This window comes from Procambarus clarkii, chromosome 60 (assembly GCF_040958095.1).
Source record: "Procambarus clarkii isolate CNS0578487 chromosome 60, FALCON_Pclarkii_2.0, whole genome shotgun sequence".
In the NCBI taxonomy this organism is placed as follows: Eukaryota; Metazoa; Arthropoda; class Malacostraca; order Decapoda; family Cambaridae; genus Procambarus; species Procambarus clarkii.
The window spans coordinates 1088011-1105254 of NC_091209.1; the positions used below are offsets into that span (position 1 = coordinate 1088011).

The 17244-nt window shown below is 40.7% G+C and overlaps 1 long non-coding RNA gene across 1 annotated transcript in view; it reads left to right on the forward strand.

Moving 5' to 3' along the window:
- The window catches only part of LOC138353868 (uncharacterized), a 40159-nt gene extending 23975 nt beyond the window's left edge, over positions 1-16184 (forward strand). Inside the window, exons 2-3 of the long non-coding RNA XR_011223288.1 lie at positions 14653-14836; positions 16094-16184. This is a non-coding gene — a long non-coding RNA (uncharacterized lncRNA). The remainder of the gene's footprint in view (positions 1-14652; positions 14837-16093) is intronic.
- Positions 16185-17244: the final 1060 nt, after the last annotated feature.

Consider the following 17244-nt stretch of genomic DNA (forward strand, 5'->3'; position numbering starts at 1 on the left):
TTAGAGTAAATTTTTACTGCCATTAATTATTCATGTTGCTTTGTTTGTTGATTTGTTTTGAATTTTACGTAAGCCAAGAGATTGTCTTTATTCATATCTTGTTTTCTAGAGTAATTAAAATTTCATTGTTTATACTTTGTGTTTTGTGTGTCTTCCCATTACCTTACCACAGACAAAAGGGCAAACGATCTTTTTTTTTCTGTAATGTGACGAGGCCCTGCCCCCAGCTATTGAAACAGCCGAACACCAACGCTTTACCGTCACAATATATATACATGTATATTAGTATATTTTGGTAGCAGTCTTTCTTGTAAACGTATGTTGTTAAATATTACCGAAAAGGTAAGATTAATAATTCAAACACAAATTTTCTCAATATTTATTATGTTTCTTTTCATTGTCGATGGTCATTGAAAAACCAATTCTCCAAAATTTATTTTTATTTCTAGTCTGATGTGAAGCCTGAACGGGTTTCGTAATTACTTATTACATTTTCAAAGACTCTAGTTTACACACACAACTGTAACCTATAAACACACTAATCCGTCATACTTATACTCGCATTTGGGTGAGGTGATATGGTACAACAGTTTTGGATGAGGTGAACAAATTTGTGACAAACACAAGACAAAACACAAAACAATGGGTATTAATTGGATATGAGAATATAAGAATGGAAGTAACTGCAAAAGGCCTATTGGCCCATACTTCCACTTGAGGCTTCTATATTGGTTAGGAGTCTTGAAGTGGGTAGAATATATTTGTGCATTAACTGGTTGTTGATTGCTGGTGTTGACTTTTTGATGTGTAGTGCCTCGCAGATGTCGAGCCGCCTGCTATCACTGTATCTTTCGATGATTTCTGTGTTGTTTGTTAAGATTTCTCTGGTGATGGTCTGGTTGTGAGAGGAGATTATATGTTCCTTTATGGAGCCTTGTTGTTCATGCATTAATCGCCTGGAAAGAGACGTTGTGTGCCTATATTCTGAGTTCTTTGGGGCGTACAGTCCCCAAGTGGGCATTTGAAAGCAAAAACGACGTTGGTTTCCTTCAAGGCATTCTGTTTTGTGTCTGGAGAGTTTTTCATGAGTAGGTTGGCTGTTTTTTACATTTTATAGTAAAATCGTCAATTGTATTTTCTGATTTTTGTCTGTAGGGATAACGTTCCTATCAACAATATCTTTCAGGACCCTTTCCTCCATTTTATGAGCTGTCGAAAAGAATTTCCTGTAAAATAGTCTAATAGGGGGTACAGGTGTTGTGTTATTTGACTCTTCAGAGGTTGCATGGCGTTTTACCTTTCTTTTTATGATGTCTTCAACAAAACCATTAAAGAGGCCATTGTTGACTAGGACCTGCCTTACCCTACAGAGCTCTTCGTCGACTTGCTTCCATTCTGAGCTGTGGCTGAGGGCACGGTCGACATAAGCGTTAACAACACTTCTCTTGTACCTGTCCGGGCAGTCACTGTGTGCATTCAGGCACATTCCTATGTTTGTTTCCTTAGTGTAGACTGCAGTGTGGAAGCCTCCGCTCCTTTCCGTGACTGTTACATCTAGAAAGGGCAGCTTCCCATCCTTCTCCATCTCGTAAGTGAAACTCAACACAGAATTCCGCTCAAATGCCTCCTTCAACTCCTGCAGATGTCTGACATCAGGTACCTGTGTAAAAATGTTGTCAACATACCTGCAGTATATGGCAGGTTTCAAGTCCATGTCAATGGACTTGAAACATGGCATGGACTTGAAACCTGCCATATAATGAAAGCAACTTGTTGAAGAACAAGCCTACATAATTTACATAATTTATTATGTACCCCATACCCATCCTGTGGGTGGTAGTGGACCCCACACCCATCCTGTGAATGGTAGTGGACCCCTGTACCCCATTCTGTTGGTGGTAGTGGGCCCCTCATACCCATCCTGTGGGTGATAGTGGACCCCATACCCATCCTGTAGGTGGTAGTGGACCCCATACCCATGCTGTGGGCTGTAGTGGATCCTATACCCACCCTGTGGCTGGTAGTGAAACTCATACCCATCCTGTGGGTGGTAGTGGACCCCTTACCCGTCCAGTGGGTGGTAGTGGACCCCATACCTACCCTGTGGATGGTAGTGGACCCCATACCCATCCCATGGGTGGTAGTGAGTAGTTGCACACTTGACAAGGCGAGACACCTGTTATGCACCAGATGTAATGATGTAATGGGTGTTGTTATTAGATATGTTATCTAGGAACATGCTTAGTGCATACATTAAGTGTGCATATCAATATATCAGTGCATATCGCTACTTAAATGTAATTATCAGTGTTGGGCATCAGTGTTTGTGTGGTCTAACCCTAATTGTGCTTACGTGGGATGGAGCTTCAGTTTTTGGGTCCCGCCTCTCAGTGGAAGAATGTTTTTGTGTGTACGTGCGCACATTCGCGTGTGAGTGTAAGCTCACCTAGTTGTACTTACCTCGGTGTTTGAGGGGTGTAATCCTACCTGACATATGTCTTAAAGTATTTCCCTGTGGAGTGTAAAAATATCAGCTAGAAAACCCACATCACAAACTAGATAAAGTAGTAAGTAATCTTTAAGGTTTTTACAACCTGTTGTGTTCCAGACTAATTTTGCCTGAGCGTATTCATCCGCACTGATGTGAGACTGACTCAAACTACTATAAAACTTGTCTATTGATGGAAGTGAAGGTTCATTGAAATCACTAATTTTCATATTCATAAGGAAATATTTGTTTGCCATTCAACAAATGTTGATGACTATATACAGGCAGGTGTTCTATCCTTTTACGGGTAAAATTTATGGGACTTGAAGATTCAATATGTGACTGAGCCAGTGAAGATAGACTTCCTGATATGAAAGCAAGAGTCAATAAATCTAAGCTTACCAATATCTACTTTTAGAAATTTCCTACCGTCTTTCATTAACAGATTGCTTCGTTTTTTTTCTTAATTTCAAATTCTTTTATAATAAGTCGCATATCGTATGACATATGAGCTATTAATTTGAGAAATTCGATTGAATTTTTGTGGCGTAAATTGCAATTATTACAAAGAGCTCCTATGTAATTGTTGTTATCTTTAAGATGGTCGTGGTGTTTGACCTTGTAATTGTCATCTGTGAATGCCTCCTCACAAAACTGACAATGTGTTTGTTTTCTAAAGTGATCTAAATCCTCGGTGGTCATATGAATTGCAAAATAAGGAAGGTTTGCTTTAATGTTTTTCCATAATGTAGCCACTCGCCTCATAAAATGTGTGACACTATCCTCCCCAAAATGTGTGTATTTATCAACAACTTGTTTGTTTCTATCAACTAACAGATAACTGTAAGCTATAGCTCTATGTCTGGCTGTGACCGACCCACTCACATCCCTAACGTCCAATAGGGATTCAAAATCAAAATAACACAAATGCGAAAGACTATACCCCTTGCTGTTTTTTTTTTAAATTTGAGTGTGTCTCCTTCCTTACGGTAAATGATTTTCTGTGTGATACTGCACGATCTTTCGTGATTGTTCAATTCATCCTGCTCATGGTATTCTGAAAGGCATTTGCGGCAGAATACTGTATTTCTGGAGTGGCTACGAACAAAGTTTCTTAGGAAAGCAGTCAAGTCTTTTATTAAAGCCACGTGAGTTTCTCCCAGCAGTAACAAAGGTACAGAGGTAGGGTACTGTTTGGCCCCACGGCGACATAAAGTTATGTGATAATCTTAATATTTACTTACATAGTACAGGTATTTGTTTAACTCATTAAGCCTTTCCAATCTGCTGATGTCTTCCCACGAAAGTGGGAGATTTAAATGCTCATAGTTAACAAATTAGCTAACTCTATTAGGAGAGTCCATCAGTCTCCCTATGCATTTCCATGACCAATTACGATGTTGGGCCTTAAAAGCTGCTAAGCAATTAATAATGCAACTTTCATTATTGTTTTGAGGATTAAAAAATTTAGTCTTACCCCTTAGAACTTTGGAAATGGTACATATGTTCCTATTCTGCTGCGAATGGTGTCATTACAAAATGCAAGTTTGAGAAATTTAATATTGTGGAGTATGAAGCCACTTCCTTCAGTCTCAGAGAGTAAAGTCTCTAAACGAGACATTAGGTATTCAATCCAGAACTCTAGCACATCCCCAATGTCTTCAAGTGTAACTATGGGTTTGGGGGTAGTTATGTAATGATCTCTCAACTCATCATTAACGACTCCTTGTTTTAAAAGGGTTAATTTCACCTCCAGATGTGTTTTGAAAGAAGGAGTAAAATTGCAATATTTAGACAGGTAATCCATATATGAGTGTATTTGTTCTAAGAAATGCTGCCGAAAATTACTCAATAAACCTATAGGGTCTGCTGCATATTCTCGGGGTATAGAGTATTGTAGTCTGGTGAACAGATCCTCCAGAGACCCTTGTCTATCAATATTATGTGGCGCTTCTATCACTGTATTTTCTTCTTCATCGCTTCAATTGAGATTGTCATATGAGTTGTCTGTCTCTAAACTTTTACCTTGTGTGAAAATGCCACCAGGTCTTTCTTGGAGATATGACCCATACCAGCCCCGCTTGAGGGGTTATGGCACATGACATCACCACTAGGCCCCGCTTGAGGGGTTATGGCACATGACATCACCACTAGGCCCCGCTTGAGGGGTTATGGCACATGACATCACCACTAGGCCCCGCTTGAGGGTTATGGCACATGACATCACCACTAGGCCCCGCTTGAGGGGTTATGGCACATGTCATCACCACTAGGCCCCGCTTGAGGGGTTATGGCACATGACATCACCACTAGGCCCCGCTTGAGGGTTATGGCACATGACATCACCACTAGGCCCCGCTTGAGGGTTATGGCACATGACATCACCACTAGGCCCCGCTTGAGGGGTTATGGCACATGACATCACCACTAGGCCCCGCTTGAGGGTTATGACACATGACATCACCACTAGGCCCCGCTTGAGGGTTATGGCACATGACATCACCACTAGGCCCCGCTTGAGGGGTTATGGCACATGACATCACCACTAGGCCCCGCTTGAGGGTTATGACACATGACATCACCACTAAGCCCCGCTTGAGGGTTATGACACATGACATCACCACTAGGCCTCGCTTGAGGGGTTATGGCACATGACATCACCACTAGGCCCCGCTTGAGGGTTATGGCACATGACATCACCACTAGGCCCCGCTTGAGGGTTATGGCACATGACATCACCACTAAGCCCCGCTTGAGGGTTATGACACATGACATCACCACTAGGCCCCGCTTGAGGGTTATGACACATGACATCACCACTAGGCCCCGCTTGAGGGCTAAGACACATGACATCACCACTAGGCCCCGCTTGAGGGGTTATGACACATGACATCACCACTAGTCCCCGCTTGAGGGGTTATGACACATGACATCACCACTAGGCCCCGCTTGAGGGGTTATGGCACATGACATCACCACTAGGCCCCGCTTGAGGGGTTATGACACATGACATCACCACTAGGCCCCGCTTGAGGGCTAAGACACATGACATCACCACTAGGCCCCGCTTGAGGGTTATGACACATGACATCACCACTAGGCCCCGCTTGAGGGGTTATGGCACATGACATCACCACTAGGCCCCGCTTGAGGGTTATGACACATGACATCACCACTAGGCCCCGCTTGAGGGCTAAGACACATGGCATCACCACTAGGCCCCGCTTGAGGGTCATGACACATGACATCACCACTAGGCCCCGCTTGAGGGTTATGGCACATGACATCACCACTAGGCCCCGCTTGAGGGCTAAGACACATGACATCACCACTAGGCCCCGCTTGAGGGTTATGACACATGACATCACCACTAGGCCCCGCTTGAGGGTTATGGCACATGACATCACCACTAGGCCCCGCTTGAGGGTTATGGCACATGACATCACCACTAGGCCCCGCTTGAGGGTTATGGCACATGACATCACCACTAGGCCCGCTTGAGGGTTATGGCACATGGCATCACCACTAGGCCCCGCTTGAGAGCTTTTACACAGGTCATCAGACCCCCCCCCCCCCCGGCAAGCACAACTAGGGAAGTAGGCCAGTAGGCGCAGGAATCTGTACACCAGTTGAATGACCGTTAAGAGGCGGAACCAAGGAGCCAAAGCTCAACCTCACGCAAGCGCAACTAAGTGAGTAACACGAGGAGAGTAGACTTACACTCAAATAGTAAATGCTCATAGCTGTCCCACTCATTTTACCTAAATATAATCAAAGGACTCGTCAGTCTTATACGTTCCACACACACATACACACACACACACACACACACACCACACACACACACACACACACACACACACACACACACACACACACACACACACCACACACACACACACACACATACACACACACACACACACACAAAAAAAAAAAAAAAAAAAGTGGCTAAAAGGTGACCCCCCTAGGGTCAACACTTGCATCAGAGGAGCTCCAGCATATTTCAACAATCCTAAGTATTGTGGTATACTTTCATGATAGTGAGTGGTGTCCCAGAGAACATAAAGGTATAGTGCTCTTGAAAAATAGGTGAGATAACAGGAATGTGTTAAGGTAAGTGAAATAGTGGATGAGATAAAGTTGCTCTAGTGTTTCCAGTGCAGAGAAGAACATTTAAGATGGCCGCCGGCAAGAAGAAAAACAAAACAGAGCTTGATTTTGCGGGATTCAATGAAGAAAGCATTGATATAACCAGTCTACAAAACAAGTTGGTAAAATTAAATACTATAGTGAACTCTCAGGTAGAAATAATTAGTAAATTGAAAGAAAGTAATGACCATTTGAATAGCAAAGTTCAAAGTTGTCTTGAGGGTTTAGTGAAAGACTTGCGCAAGGATAAGAATCAATTGGAAACAAATTGCAAAGCCATGGAAGAAGAAAATTAACTCTTAAAAATAACAAAGAAGAAGTTAAAGTAAATTTAAACATAAATGACTACAATAGGTTAGGTAAGGAAATTCCACAGGAGAAACAGCTTTTGTCAGCACAGATGGAGGAAGTTACACAGGAAGTAGAACAGGTGCAAGAAAGATATACAACTCACCTATGCACAAGTGGCCAAGGAGAAGGAAAAAATTGAAGAAGCAGTAAAGGAAGCCAAACACTGCAGCAACCAAGATAAAACAAACATTAGGCTGGAAGTGAGAAAGGAATTGGCATCTAATCAGAAGTTGATGCAAAACTCAGTTGATTGGAGTAAGTCCCTGATAATTTTTGGTTGCAAAGAAAAGGAGATAACATCTAGGTCAGAAAGAGTTGTAGAAAAAGCGATAGTAGTAGATAAAATTGTTGGCCTCGTGGAAGGCCTTACTACCAGAGAGAATGTCTGCGACTACAGGAGAATAGGCAGGTACGTAAAAGGGAAAGATTGACCTTTGAGGATCACCCTAAACGGTGCCAAACAGATGGAAGAAGTACTAAGGAATCCTAGAAAGTTACAAAGTGATGAGGACGGGAAAGTGTGGTCGTTAAGACGAGATCTTTCAAAAGAAGACAGAGAGAAGCTGAAACTGAACCTTGCCGAGGCAAAACGTTTAAATGAGAGCAGGAATGAAGAAGAAATCAATTCTTTTTTTCTACAAAGTGATAGGGGTAGGCAGACCAGTAAAGTGGTACATAAAGGCAAACCAACAAAATCATTAGAGAGAGGGGGAGTGAAAAATATAAAGAGGGGGAACAAGTTCCTGAAGATTGCATACACCAACATAGATGGAGTGAGATCGAAGATACTGGAGTTAAGTGATGTAATACAGCTGCAGACACCAGACATTATTGCACTCACGGAGACAAAACTTGAAGATGTTATTTTAAATGAGGTCATATTCCCAAGGGGCTACTCAATTTGGAGACGGGACAGAAAAATTAGGAAACGTGGTGGCGTTGCTGTGCTGGTAAAAGAACAACTAAAGGTGAAGGAAATAATGACTGCCAATCCACAAGAAGTTGACATAATAGCACTAGAGATGTGCCATGAGGATGATAAACTAATGATCATAAATGCATATAGTCCACCGCCAAGCAGCACATGGTCAAAGGAGGAGCTAGATAGTAAACGAGAAGGTCTTATAACAATAATGAGAGAGATTATAGTGAGAGCGGATAACGATAGTTCACGACTGTTGATAGTCGGTGACTTCAACTTGAAATCCATAGACTGGGAAGCATATGAAGCTAAAACAGAAGATTTTTGGACCTGTAGATTTGTAGACCTCATCCTGGAAACATTCTTGTATCAACATGTTAAACAAGCTACGAGGATGAGGGGAGGGGACGTTCCCTCCATGCTAGATTTGATATTTTCCAGGAAGGAGGAAGAGATATTTGACATTCAGTACCTTCCTCCCGTAGGTAAAAGTGACCATGTCTCTTTGGGAAAAAAAGTATGCAATGCATTATAATCTGGAAGAAAATAAGGAGGTTGAAGCAGTTGAAGAATCTGACTTCTGGAGAGGACATTACGGTGACCTTAGAATTTTTTTTAGTGAGTATAATTGGACAGACTTGTTGCTAGGCAAGGAAGTGAATGAGATATATGTCAAGTTTTGTGAAATATATGATAAAGGCACAAAAAAATTTATACCAAAACAGAGATGCAGAACTAGGAAACAGAATTGGTTCAACAGAAATTGCGAAAGGGCCAGAGACCAAAAGACACAAAAATGGAATCAATACAGGAAGAGGCGAACCCCCAAACATACCAGCGATACAAACATGCGAGAAACAACTACACGGCAGTGAGGAGAGAGGCAGAAAGAAATTTTGAAAAAGGGATTGCAGACAAATGTAAAACAGAACCAGGTCTATTCTATAAATTCATGAACAACAAATTGCAGGTAAAGGATAATATTCAGAGGTTGAAAATGGGAAATACATTCACGAAAAATGAAAATGAAATGTGTGAAACATTAAACGAAAAGTTTCAAAGTGTGTTTGTACAAAATGAAATCTTCAGGGAACCAGATAAAATAAGAATTCCAGAGAACAACATAGAGCACATAGAGGTGTCTAGAGACGAAGTGGAAAAAATGCTCAAGGAGCTAAGTAAGAACAAAGCAGTTGGTCCAGATGGAGTTTCATCATGGGTTCAGAGGGAATGTGCGCCTGAGCTCAGCATTCCACTTCAACTGATTTTTCAGGCATCCCTGTTTACAGGAGTTGTAGCTGATGTGTGGAAAAAGGCTAACATAGTTCCAATCTACAAAAGTGGAAGCAGGGAAGACCCCCCTAATTATAGACCGGTATCATTGACAAGTGTAATAGTCAAAATATTGGAAAAGATAATTAAAACTAATTGGGTGGAACACCTGGAGAGAAATGATATAATAATAGACAGACAGTATGGTTTTCGATCTGGAAGATCCTGTGTATCGAATTTACTCAGTTTCTATGATCGAGCAACAGAGATATTACAGGAAAGAGAAGGTTGGGTTGACTGCATCTATCTGGACCTAAAAAAGGCTTTCGACAGAGTTCCACATAAGAGGTTGTTCTGGTAACTGGAAAATATTGGAGGGGTGACAGGTAAGCTTCTAGCATGGATGAACAATTTTCTGACTGATAGAAAAATAAGGGCAGTGATCAGAGGCAATGTATCGGACTGGAGAAATATCACAAGTGTAGTACCACAGGGTTCAGTTCTTGCACCAGTGATGTTTATTGTCTACATAAAGGATCTACCAGTTGGTATACAGAATTATATGAACATGTTTGCTGATGATGCTAAGATAATAGGAAGGACAAGAAACTTAGATGATTGTCATGCCATGTTATGGAATGCGGAATAGTGGAACATAGACCTCACACAACCTATATATTATGTGAGAAATCTTTAAAGAATTCTGATAAAGAAAGAGATCTAGGGGTGGTTCTAGATAAAAAACTATCACCTGAGGACCACATAAAGAATATTGTGCGAGGAGCCTATGCCACGCTTTCTAACTTCAGAATTACTTTTAAATACATGGATGGCAATATACTAAAGAAATTGTTCACGACTTTTGTTAGGCCAAAGCTAGAATATGCAGCGGTTGTGTGGTGCCCATATCTTAAGAAGCACATCAACAAACTGGAAAAGGTGCAAAGACATGCTACTAAGTGGCTCCCAGAACTGAAGGGCAAGAGTTACGAGGAGAGGTTAGAGGCATTAAATATGCCAAAACTAGAAGACAGAAGAAAAAGAGGTGATATGATCACTACATACAAAATAGTAACAGGAATTGATAAAATCGATAGGGAAGATTTCCTGAGACCTGGAACTTCAAGACCAAGAGGTCATAGATTTAAACTAGCTAAACACAGATGCCGAAGAAATATAAGAAAATCCACTTTCGCAAACGGAGTGGTAGACGGTTGGAACAAGTTAGGTGAGAAGGTGGTGGAGGCCAAGGCCGTCAGTAGTTTCAAAGCGTTGTATGACAAAGAGTGCTGGGAAGACGGGACACCACGAGCGTAGCTCTCATCCTGTAACTACACTTAGGTAATTACACACGCACGCATTCATTCACTGAGAGGCGGGGCCCAAGAACTGAAGGTCTACCCCACATAAGCACAATTAAGGTTACACCACACAAACACAGATGCCCAACACTGACAATCATATTTAATTAGCGTTAATTAGAAATTAAGCTCTGATAAGCACACTTAATGTATGCTTCTAGCATGTTTTTCGCTAAGATATCTGATAACAAACACCTATTACATCAGATCTGGTGCGATAACAGGTGTCTCGCCCTGTCAAGTCGGGAACTACTAACAAACACACACACGCACGTGCACATGCACACACCAAAAAAACATTCTTCCACTGAGAGGAGGGACCCAAGAACTGAAGCCCAACCCTACATAAAGCACTACGACTAGGTGAACTCACACACACACACGCACGCATTCATTCACTGAGAAGCGGGGCCCAAGAACTGAAGCTCTACCCATATAAGCACAATTAGGGTTACACCACACAAACACAGATGTCCAACACTGACAATCACATTTAATTAGCGTTAATAAGCAATTAAGCACTGATTAGCACACTTAATGTATGCTTTCTAGCATGTTCTTCGATAACATATCTGATAACAACACCTATTATATCAGATCTGGTGCGATAACAAGTGTCTCGCCCTGTCAAGTCGGGAACTACTGTAGTGGCCCCCCCCCCCATACCCATCCTGTGGGTGGTAGTGGGCCTCATACCCATTCTTTGGGGTGGTAGTTAAACATAACTACCTCTTATTTAAACTTCATCACTATGGAATCTTAGGCCTTGCTATGAACTATATTCGATCCTATCTTGATGACACCAATATGTAGTTATCAATGACATTACTTCCCTCACTCTACCATTAACCATAGGAGTGCCACAGGGCAGCATCTTAGGACCTCTATTTCTTATATACATCAATGATTTGCCAAATGTCTCTAACATTCTTAACCCTTTAACTGCGTGGCCTCCAAATATGACCCCCCCCCACAGTGCGCAGGAAATAAAATCTCTAGAAAAAATTCTTTTCTATTTTTAAAGTGTCAAAAAACCCTTCCCTGAGTAAGGGTATAGTAACAGAAGGTCGAAATTGTAAGTACTTTAGCTGCTATGGGGTCCGTAAGTTCGTGAGTGACGTCATCATTCCCTGGTCGCCCGTGGCATATGCCCCTGGGGCCGGTAGGGTGCTCGGGGCATATGCCCCCGGGGCCGGTAGGGTGCTCGGGGCATATGCCCCCGGGGCCGGTAGGGTGCTCGGGGCCGGTAGGGTGCTCGGGGCCGGTAGGGTGCTCGGGGCCGGTAGGGTGCTCGGGGCCGGTAGGGTGCTCGGGGCCGGTAGGTGCTCGGGGCCGGTAGGGTGCTCGGGGCCGGTAGGGTGCTCGGGGCAGGATGTGCGAGTTGCCGCGAGTATGTTTTTGTTCATTTTCTGCGCACAGTTCCAAATACATTTTATATACTTTTACTTGCCAATCCTATGTATAATGAACACGTACACTATATTGTTATGGTAGAACATCCGTATTGTCTGAAAATACTGTGTTACGTGCATGACACATGTGTACACATATCCGGCACATATTTTCATTGTATTATGCTAATTTATGTATATATATATATAGTCTATTTACACACTATACACTATCACACACTATATACATTCACCATGAACACACTCAGAACTCCGCGAGTGTCAGCTGCCTCACTCCTCCTCCAACATCCAGTCTCTCCCTCACTCTCTCCAACATCTTACTCACCAACATTGCTTCTACCACCATACTGTTATTGTTTGTATTACACTATTTGCACATGTTATGTATACCTATCTACATGTTTTATTCACCAGAACTATGCAAGTAAGCCGGTATTGTGTCCAAACGTTACAATGGCCACCATACACTGCATGAGAAATCTCACAGCAGCTAGCAGACGACGCTACGATTACGTCACTTCCCTCACCAAAATAGCTCCTCCCAATATACTCCTGTTGCTGTTACTACACTATATACACACATTGTATATACCCATGTACAAATGTGTTCACCATAGCAAACCACTAAGCTAGTATGACGAGCAAAACAAGAGTGGCTGCCACACAGTGAGGCTACCTCGATTCTCTCCCTTGCTCCCTCACCACAATTACTCCTACCACAATACTACGCACAGTGCTTATTATCACCACAATCCTGTTGTTATTACAATACTGGTCACTAAATCCTGTAAATTCATAATTGACCACAAGTTTATATTGTAAAGGAAGCTAAGAAGTTGTTTGAAGATTCCTAGATGGACGAAATAATGCTGTGGTGCTGTGGCTAGCGCTGTGAACATCGTGAACAGCATTAAATCACTAATATTTGAACATTGTACACAATCATTATCACACTCAGGCTCATCTGTAATACTATCATGGCTAAATAATACAAGTTACATATATATTTTGATATTATTAGGCGATGCTGTGGTCACAAGCAGAACAGCAGTGCTGTGAGCTCATGCTGCATGCGCCGGCCTTGGTTGCTCACTCACTACTAAGGCTCTCACACCCGGGAATGTGGACCACGATTTTTTTTAAAGATGGCGTCTGCTTACAAGAGCCCTGAGGAAGCTGATGTGAACCACATGTAGCCGCGGGAGTCTTGAATGGAACGTGAAAAATACAAATACCCGGAGGTGCGTAGCGCACCCCCAGACGTGGGCGTGCAGGTGCGTTGTGCAGTTAAAGGGTTAAACCTATACTGTATGCTGACGATATATTATATGCTGACGATATATTATATGCTGACGATACTACCTTCATCTATTAAGACTCAGATGCGCGCACACACTAAATAATATTAAATAACGAAAGAAAGGTCCACTCATGGGCGTTAACAAACAAATTTACACTACTACATTTATTTGGAAGTAAATCATTAAACCAAATTCACCTTTAGAGAGACAATGTTAACATTAGCAATAAAAAATGATGGAAAGAGACTGAACTTCAGCAACCACATATGAATAGGCTTTGCAAGAATATAAGAACATCAGTGTTATGTACTCTCACAACCCAATGTACCTTCTTGTATATAAATAAATAAAATAAATAAGTCAGTTACAGTTAATATAACATTGCACTTCTGTCATCCCACTTGTGCTGGACGATAGAGCGACGGTTTCGCTTCATGCAGGTCGGCGTTCATTCCTCGACCGTCCTCAAGTGTTGGCCACCATTCCTTTCAAATCTCAAATCCTTATCCTGACCCCCCCCCCCCACCCCTTTCCAGTGTTATATAGGCATAAGGGCTTGGCGCTTTCTCCTTATAGTTCCCCTTCCATTCCTTCTGCTTACAAGATGGGGTCTCTAATAAATTAATTACACATTAGGGGCCGATTGTAAGTGTTAATGTGTGAATTCTTTCCTGTATTGCTCAACCAATGACTTTTTCAATATTATATGATTTACATCATGAGTTTGAAACTAAAATATTCTTTTATGTGTAAAATCTCGTGTAAAAGAGCTTTAACAAAAGACAAAATATATATATTTGTATAAAAAGGTACTGCAATTAGGAAGCTCTCTTCCTTGTGTATTAGGTAATGACATTTACTGTCATTCCCCCTCCCCCCTTCCCTACCTGTTTAAGCTCAAATCATGCTTTTAATCTCAATTAGTTTTAAGTTTTAGTTTCTAAGTGTTTTTTTCATTTCTTGCCCGAAATGCTGTGCGTATTAGTGGTTTAGGCATAGTATATACTAGCTCTATCTAGAAATAGATAGAGCTATGGCTTACAACATACTGTTTGTAAACCATTTTGTATACATGTATAAACATGATCATATACATGATTAGTCCCCCATGGCGTAGTGGCATGATGCTCTCCGGGCGGTTTGCAAACGCTTTGTCCTGGGTTCATATCCTGGCCGGGGAGGATTTACTGGGCTCAAATCCTTAACTGTAGGCTCTGTTTAACCCAACAGCAAAATGGGTACTTGGTTGTTAAACGATATGGTGGGGTCATATTCCGGTGAATATCATGATTAAGGACTTGCCCAAAACACTACACGTACTAGTGGCTGTACAAGAATGTAAGAATTCTTGTATATATAAATAAATAAATAAATCAAAATAAATCATTATCAGGTACGAATGGCAGAGGAACGTGGAGCCCTTGGAGTTGTAATGTACAGTGATCCAGCAGACTATGCTCCTGCAGGCCCTGACTTCGTCTACCCACACTCCTCCTACATGCCCCCATCTGCTTCCCCATTTGGGACTGTTAAACTGGGGGATGGCGACCCTCTTACTCCATTTTATCCTGCCATAGGTCAGTTGCCTTGATTGCTTCATCATTTTTTTTCAAGTTCGCGGGACCTCGTGAACCTGAGAAAATAGTGAATATTTATACAACATCTCTGGCCTCTAAATTAATAATTTTTATAAATCCGAACTCAAGTCAATTACTAATTAAAGCTAATGCGAATTCTATATCTAGATTTTACAGTTATTTTGATGATAAAACTCGAACTGAACATTAGGGAAATTCTAAACCAATTTTAATTTCTTTTGTTACAAAATTCCATATAATTAATTGGATATAATGTAGAGAATTTCAAATTGAAATTTCAATTATTTAAATATAAAGTCCTGATTTTGTAAAGTGTTTTTTTAATAATAGTATTTAAAGTTTTATGATAATCTTTTAAATAACATTTTATTATTAATTTTATTCAGGCTTATCTATTTCTTATGTAATAATGTTAAATCTTTGAAATTATAGGCTTTTATGATCAGAGTTCAATTCTCAATTCTATAATGACAAATTTTAATTGACGTGTGCACACGCCTTATACATCAATTGACATGAGCACCCCCTTATACATCAATTGTGCTAGGCTGCCATCTACAGGTTAACTTTACTTTACCTTTTGTCCCAGTATTTATATATATCCTATTATTGTACCAAAATATGATACTTTAGTCATGTGATTGACATAGGGTGTTCTGATTACTTTTGATACATTCACTTTCTGCTCACACTCATCTTTATTGATGTGTTGCTAATAAAGCAGTACTGATTCAGACAAGTTGATGAGACCAGTATAAGAACTTAGGTATCAACAGCCAAGCATTTCCTAGAAATAATATTGAAAAGGAAAAACAAACATATTTGTTCTGATCGATTTGCCGCAATTCCAAACATGGTTTTTCTGAAGTGTTAGTTACAATAATGACTCAAGTTTTCAAATTATTGTAATTGCTTTGGAAATTTATGAAAAATTACCGAGCCTCGTAACTTTGCCCACTAAAGTTGACATTTTTGTTTGTTGATGTTAGCAGTTAGTTAAGTGTTCAGCCCGTCCTGCTAATATAACGTCGTGTTTTGGCGTATAGTTTACCTTAGGCCAAAACCTGTCGTACTAACAAACGGTAGCGGGTCGCAAAATTTACGTACTATCCTGTTTTCAATTTTGGGTCCTCTGGTAGGTTAGGATAAGGGCACTTTAGTACGACAGTTTCTTGACATTGGGAAACAGCAGGAGGACGGACTGAAGTAATTAATACCTTGCTATTATCTTCCCAGAGAGTGCGTTCCGTATTCCAGAGGAAGAAGCATCCTTGCCAAAGATTCCAGCACAAAGCATTAGCTACGACGATGCTTGGCAGATACTGAGGTACAGTTTACACAGGCTTATCTTGCCCAAATAATAATTGCAAACTACAGCAATTGGTTTAATCACTGTCAGTCAAGCATAATTTGTGTAATTGGCTAATACTTAGAGCTATTACAAGACCAAACATTGACTGTTCTATTTTATTAATTAACAAACACTACAAATATACATTGTATTAATATTTTTAGGAATGTTTGTCATTGGAAGAGATATGAACATTAGAATTCTCATTTCTTTACAAGTTTAAACATTCAAGAGGAGTATTTAATACACTTCAGTTTCCTAAATATTAAAATTTTGTATGGAAAACTACTTTAAAAAAATTTTTAGAAATTAGGTTTTCATTTTATATAGTTGTATTAAAATGAAAAGCAGCCACAATCAGCAACGTTCTTGATTTTCGTCCAAAATCAACTGGAAAAACGCCGCCTGCTATTGGCCCGCTACTAACCAATCAGGGGTAGGCCGCCACTGATCGCCTTATTTTGGCGCCAACTGTACAAGGATCAGGCTTGGGCGCTCCTTACCAGGCGTTTCTACTCATCTCTTCGCCAATTCCAGCCCCATATAGTCAACTGTCATTGAAGGGGGTTGGTATTCGGCTCTTTGGTCCAGGCTCTCGACTATTAATCAAGTGCTATTTAGATGCCTTAGGTCATTGTGCTCAGTAATCTCATTTACACAGTCAGTCATCCTAAAATAATTGACTATCCAATACTTACAATATTGGATAGTATTTGATCGAAAGTACCAGCATGTAGTGATGGACCACCAAACTGTTTACTTTTTATGTTTTGAATTAACCCAAACGACATTGTCTTAAATATAAAAATGAATCTAAAAACCTACCTTAACCTGCCCTAGCAATCCTAGGCTTAATACATGCTATCTTAGGTCTAATATAGTACATATGTGTTATAGTAGGCCTAGGAATGTTAAAGTTTGATGTTAGCTTATTTTTTCTTGGACCCTATAAAATTAAAATTACGAAATGTAAAGGTTTTGGTGGTCTGACAATATATTGGTACTTTGAGTTACTATAAATAATCAAATTTTAGGA